The sequence below is a fragment of the Pundamilia nyererei genome, unplaced genomic scaffold, assembly GCF_000239375.1.
Source record: "Pundamilia nyererei isolate P.nyererei 1_Seehausen unplaced genomic scaffold, PunNye1.0 scaffold00634, whole genome shotgun sequence".
Lineage (NCBI taxonomy): Eukaryota > Metazoa > Chordata > Actinopteri > Cichliformes > Cichlidae > Pundamilia > Pundamilia nyererei.
In genome coordinates this window covers 52,284-58,595 of record NW_005188035.1, presented here as the reverse complement: position 1 = coordinate 58,595, position 6,312 = coordinate 52,284, and the positions used below count along the sequence as shown (strand labels likewise).

Below are 6,312 nucleotides of genomic sequence, written 5' to 3'. Positions count from 1 at the left end.
TTTTTGCACATGTCGAGGAGCGTGTCAGGCTACATTTCACTGTGTGTTATACTTGTATAACTATGCATGTGACAAATAAAGAACCTTGAACCTTGAACCTTGAAACTAGAAGTTACAGCAAAGGAGCTGCAACTGTAAAACCTGCTGATTTCTAACAAATTACCACTTAGACGTAGGGACAGGCTGCATTTTAGCCACATGCTGACTAGTTTCAGTCTTTCTGAAAATATGTGAAATGTGCTTTTTTATTTGTGTGTTTAGTAGTTTTGTTTTAATATATGTGTTATGTGGGACAAACACATGTTGTTGTTCATATATTTTGATTGACTTCTCTGTGAAGAGAGGTAACTGGCACCTTTAAGAAACCTTTGAGTCAATCACAATTAGGCACGAAGAAAACTCTGACTTCAACCATATGTATATGTTTTATCTAATTCTTGTGGAATTGGTCTATCTATCTATTGCAGTTTCAGTAAAAAACAACTGAAATTTGTCATCATTCCACAGGGTGGTGCTGCAACACCGCAACGCAACGCAGTAGTAACCGCCGCTTTTACAATAGTTCACAGACAGTGAAGCAGTTTTGCGTTCTTTACATGACTGTATATGTTGTTGTGTCATGAATAGCAATAATCTGCAGAATCATTCTGGCTTTGGAATATTTAATTGAATTAAAAGATGAAGTAAAAATAGAGGTGGAGGATATGAGTGTGAAGGAGAAGGTGTGGAGGAGTCTCAGTGTGTCTACAAAGAGTGTGAGAAGGACAGAGCAGCAGCAGAGCAGTCCACATACATCGATTGACCCTTTGTCAGATTCTGAGTGACACAAAGGGGATGATGCTGCACTCTACACTGTGTGACAGTGGAGCTGTTCTCAGAGCAGCTCCTGATGCAGGAAATCCAGTATAAAGAGCAGCAGGGACTGCAGTCATTTCAGAGCAGCTGTGTAGTGTAGCCAGCTTCCTTTTAGTCTTGGTCGAGTGAACACAAAAAGTTTAAGTTCAGAGCAGAGATATTTAACATCAAGTGAGTTTCCTCTGTTGATTTTGCTCAAGTCCACAGTTAAAATAATCTGCAGAGAGTCCTGAATGCCTCATTACCGCAAAAAAGATTTAGTGATGGATTTCCTTCTGTTCCACTGAATTCATTTTTCACCTTACAATTCTACACACTATTGACAACGGGAGAAAAAATTCAAGCAAAAACATTCTTGAAATTGTTGCACATGTATGTGTGTGTGTGTGTGTGTGTGTTCCTAAAATAAAACATGTATTCAAATATTGAAGTATTTACAGTTTTTACCATGACACTCAGAATTGAGCTCAGCTGCACCCTGTTTCTGGTGATCACCTGCCAGACGTTCCTACAACTTGGAGTCCACCTGTGGTAAATTCAGTTTATTAGAAATGGTGTGATTTATTATGATTTGATAGGTTCCCATGTTTGACAGTGTATGTCACAGCACAAATCTAGCTACGAAGTAGTTGTAATTGTAGACAGGATTACATTGATCCATTCTCTTCCACTTATCCTAATCAGCATTGCAGAAGGTTGGGGGGCTAGGGCCTATCCCGGCTGCATTGGGGCGAAAGGCAGGGTACACCCTGGCTAACACAGACAACCATACACACTTACATTCACACCAATAAACCGAACCCCACTAATTGCAAATCTTTTGACTGTGGGAGAAACACGCAAACTCCAGACAGAAGGGTCACATGACATGATAGACCTTCTGTAAGATAATAATGCTAACCACCCTGCTGCCCCAGGCTAACATGGCAAAATGTAGAACAACTTAAGTGGTGTGAATACTTTATTTTTTTACTGCACAATACTTCTTTAACCAAGTACCTGTATTTTCTCTTTGTTCCACGATTACAAAACTTCAACATGACACAAACTTGATTGAACTGTAATATAACACAGCACTGAAAAACACACTGCTGGAGCTTTAAAGAACACCATAAACATGCAACATTAAAATTACTACAAAGTTCCATAGCAAAATAATAAAGTAGGACTGGCCAAGCAATGCCTGGCTTTTAGCTCCAAGACCAGCTAGAGAGCAGCCATAGTACTTCAAAGCAACATTCAACTCAGGAGAGAGGCAAAAAATAAGTGATCAGTAGTGCAAATAACATATTCCAGCACTTAATCCAAAGTTTAATGACTCTTCAAGGCACAGTCCTTATTTCTAGGAATGTGAGTATGCCAGTATTGACACATCCACTGGAGTTATTAGAGTCATCCAGAAAGTAAAGGCAAACAGCAGCAGCTGAAGTGAAAATGACACTGGCACAGTCTGGGGTCAAAGTATTTCCCCTCTGTCTTGTAATCCATCCACTGAAGAGAATTTCAGTAGTTTCTCAAATGCGTATCAATAAGTCAAAGCTTGACACTGAAGTTAAGGCCACACTGTCTTTGTCCCTTCTGGAACAGATTCAGGAAGTCTGGGTAGAGTCAGTCTTTGACTTAAAGAATCCCTCTGCAGACGTCACTGCGTGTCTCGATCTGTTCAAAAGTAAAAGATTTGTCTTAAAATGATTGTTGCGTACTCTTCACTTCCTTAAAGGACACCAAAAGTTTTACTGTATTTTTATTCACACACTGATGGGGTGCATTTAAAACATCATCATTGAAAATAACATTTTTGAGAACACCAAAAAGAAGGATTTAAACAGCTACAGTCAATGCAGACTGAAAACTCACTAATACCAATAGAAGCAATTACCAATTAATGAAGAGAATGAAGTCTTTTGAGTTATATTCACCAAATAGTGAAATCTTGCATAGATCCATCAAAGAAAACCAGTCTTCAAAAGCTTTGTGCAGAAAAAAAACATCCACACTAATGCAAGGTATCAATTATATATTAGACCTTAGAATGATATTTATAATTAAAAAGAGTTATCCTAAAATTACTATGAAAGTGAAAATACATAAATTAATCCCACTAAAAGATCTGAGCAATACTCACCCCAGTACAGCATCTAAAGCAAAGTAGAGGTCAGCCTGTAGGAACGGTGTGATACGATCAAGAAAAGCTTGCAGGAAAATGAAATGTTAAACCTTTGTTATATGACAGCCTTGTCCAGAAAAGATGCAGAAAAAGAAGTAATACTAAACAAATAATATTAAAAAGGACTATATATAAAGCCACTAGCAGGATTTGCCTTTGAAATAAACTCACTTTTTGTGTTAAACTGTTTCTGATCTGCCACTTGTGGGAGGTGTGGGTCCAGTAAGAAGTGAGCAGCTTGCTATTATGAATGTGTTAGAAATAACATTTCCAGCACATAACCATAGCCCTTGTGAAATGCATGCCAACAGGGATCTGAACGGGCTTGTATTTTGATGATCCCTAGGTTTTAAATGTGCAATTCAGCATTATTAGATTCTTAATGCTGTGAATAATGTTTAATGTGCACCATGTGCTCCTTAGTCTTTTGCTTTGTTTGCTCTGCAGACTCAGAATGAATGATAGTCACACTGATAAACAAAATTTAAAACATTTATTTTGTTCCTCAGTTGTGGAGTTAACTGACCTTAAGGTCTCCAGTCTACAGTGTGGACTCTCCAGGTAATCACACAGTTGTTTCATTCCTGATTCCTGTAGGTTGTCTCCTATTAGATCCACATGTTTCAGATAGGGGGGGTTGGACTTCAGAGCCCGGACCAGAGCAGCACAGCTGATCTCTGACAAACTGCAATTCTCAAATCTGAATAAAGAATAGAACATGTAGAAAAAATAATTGGTAATGTAATCTGATGTTCTAAGCTTAGTATTATTATGTCCTAATGAATTAGTTTTTTTGAACATAATACATGATTATCATCATGTCAGTCTCCTGCATATATCATCCAGTTATCAGCATACCATCCAAACACCTATTCATCCCAAACACATTAATCGCATGTTGGATTAAATACTGTTTTTTAATATCAGAATAAATCAAATCAAATCAATCTTATTTATATATTACTTTAAAGACAACAACTGTTGACCAAAGTACTGTACAACTGAATAATCAGATACAATTTAAAAGGAAAGTAAAGTCAAGGATAAGAAAATTATAAGAAAAAAATAATGACAGCCTCAAACCGACTTGAAAGCCAAGGAGTAAAAATGGGTCTTTAGACGTGTTTTAAAAGAATCCACGTTGGAGAGGTTGTGATATGTAAAGGCAGTTTATTTCACAGTTTCGGAGCAGTCACAATCTGACAAGTAGAAGCATTTGGTCTGCAGATGGACCAAATGCTTCTAGAGACTTATTACATAAGCTTGCAATAATCAAGTACGCATCTAATAAAGTTACAGACTAATTAATGCTAAGTGCAACAACTTGCAACATTCAGCAGCACAATCACCTCTCTAGACTGATTATATATAATCAAACTCCGGAATTGCTTTTGTGTTTTGTCCATAGTGTTTAAACTAGAGGATTGCCAGCCACTGACAGCATTTTTTGACAAGATTCACAATAATTTCAAGACTCCTAGGATATAAAAACAGTAAATAGATCAAAAGAAAAAGAACACACAGAAAAGTTCTCCATACTGGATTTAAATTGTGTTTTTTTCCCAATGTGATAATTATCTTTTTTTTTAGCAAAAGTAATAAATAATAACAAAACATACAATTTGCACATCCTAAAATGACACATCCAAATTTGAGTTCTTCAACAAGGTTTGCACAACTTTATCAACTTTATCATTTATTCATTGACCCTGCTTAAAAGCACACTTCTTCTGTCCCCTTCATATTTCCAGTTGTCCAACTTTGGACACCAGATTAGACTTACTGGTGCAATGTTGAGGTGAAGGTTATTACATTGCTGTACCTTAGTGTAGGATTTGCCCATTATTATAAGTGCTTTTATAGTTTATAGTTAGGGTTATAGTTTGAACTTTGTAGTTAAAACTATTGAAAGACCTTCAGAAATAACAACATATTCCTTTAACTAACCTGAGTGTCTCCAATCTGCAGTTTGGTTGCCCAAGACTAGCAAACAGTGTCTCTGCTGAATCCTCCAGGTTGATTGAACTCAGGTGCAGCTCTCTCAGATGGGAGGGGTTGGACATCAGAGCTGAGGTCAGAGTTTTACAGTGGTTCTCTGAGAGCCAAACATCATGAAGTCTGTGTTGACATATGTGTCAGAACATATGTTATTATGAAGAAGTAACATTATGTTTACTTCATGCACTTGTTGAAAAACAACTGGACACTTTCTCTTCACATCTGTGTTTCCACTGAAGTGTTTGTTTGACAAAAAAGTTAATTACCTCAGTCTCTGTCAGATTTTGTATTTTGATTTAATGTGCAGAAAAAAGGACAGAAAATTGGTTCCAGTCAGGCTTCCACGTAGTCATCCAGTGTAATGTGATCTAGCACCAACTCCTTAACCATAGGGGTCAAGGTTTAATTGGATGTTTCTCACTACTTTTGATTTTTCTTTTTTATTACCTTAAAAGTTATTTAGCTTACTTTGAGTGGACTCCGTTTTTACAACATCTGTGAGGTTAAAAAGTAATTTTTTTAATGGTGAAAACCAGAAACATGTTTATTGAACTATTTCTAGACCTTGAAATGCAAATATAAACCATGAAGTTAAAAAACCTATGTGCAAATTTAGAAAGGAAACAAACAAACATTTTATATTAAAATGCAGGCAATTCTTTAAGTGTTCCTGTGTTTGTTTCTTTGTTTGTTTGTTTTTATACAAGTATTTACAAAACAGTCAGATGTCACAGTTATTCTGTACCACCCCGCAACTGATATCTCAAGTCTCTAATGAATCACTGGAACAGTGTAATAAGAAAACAAGAAGGTTTTAGTCAGAATAATTTAAGAACTAACCTACTGATGTAAAGTGATTTATAATGTTAATCACATCTGGACTCACCGAGCCTTTCTGCAGTTCTTCACAGCTGCAATTAGTCTTTGCCGTCCCTCCTGTGATGTATTGTAGTTCACCAGGTCCAACTCATCCAAAACATCTGACATGAGCAACATATATGCCAGACCCGAGCACTGAATTCCAGAGAGTTTCTTCTGTGATTTGTTCTGTGACTTCAGGAAGTCTTGGATCTCCTCATATACCGAAAGATCATTCATCTCCATCAGACAATGGAAAATGTTGATAGTTCTGTTAGGACACTTGTCATAAGTTGTAATCTCCTTCAAGTTGTTGATGACTCTCTGGATCGTTTCTGGACTGTTCACTGTCTGACCCAGCAGACCTCCTAAGAGTCTCTGGTTGGACTTCAGAGAGAGGCCATGAAGGAAGCGAACAAACAGTTCCAGGTGGC

General features: G+C 37.1%; 1 long non-coding RNA gene across 1 annotated transcript; it reads right to left on the bottom strand.

The window, feature by feature from the left end:
- Positions 1-2,415: 2,415 nt before the first annotated feature.
- On the bottom strand, positions 2,416-3,694 carry LOC106455976 (uncharacterized). The gene is made up of 3 exons (XR_001290183.1): positions 3,549-3,694; positions 2,981-3,015; positions 2,416-2,514 (listed from the first exon to the last, which is right to left on the bottom strand). It is a non-coding gene; the product is annotated as an uncharacterized LOC106455976 (long non-coding RNA).
- Between the last annotated feature and the right edge of the window lie 2,618 nt (positions 3,695-6,312).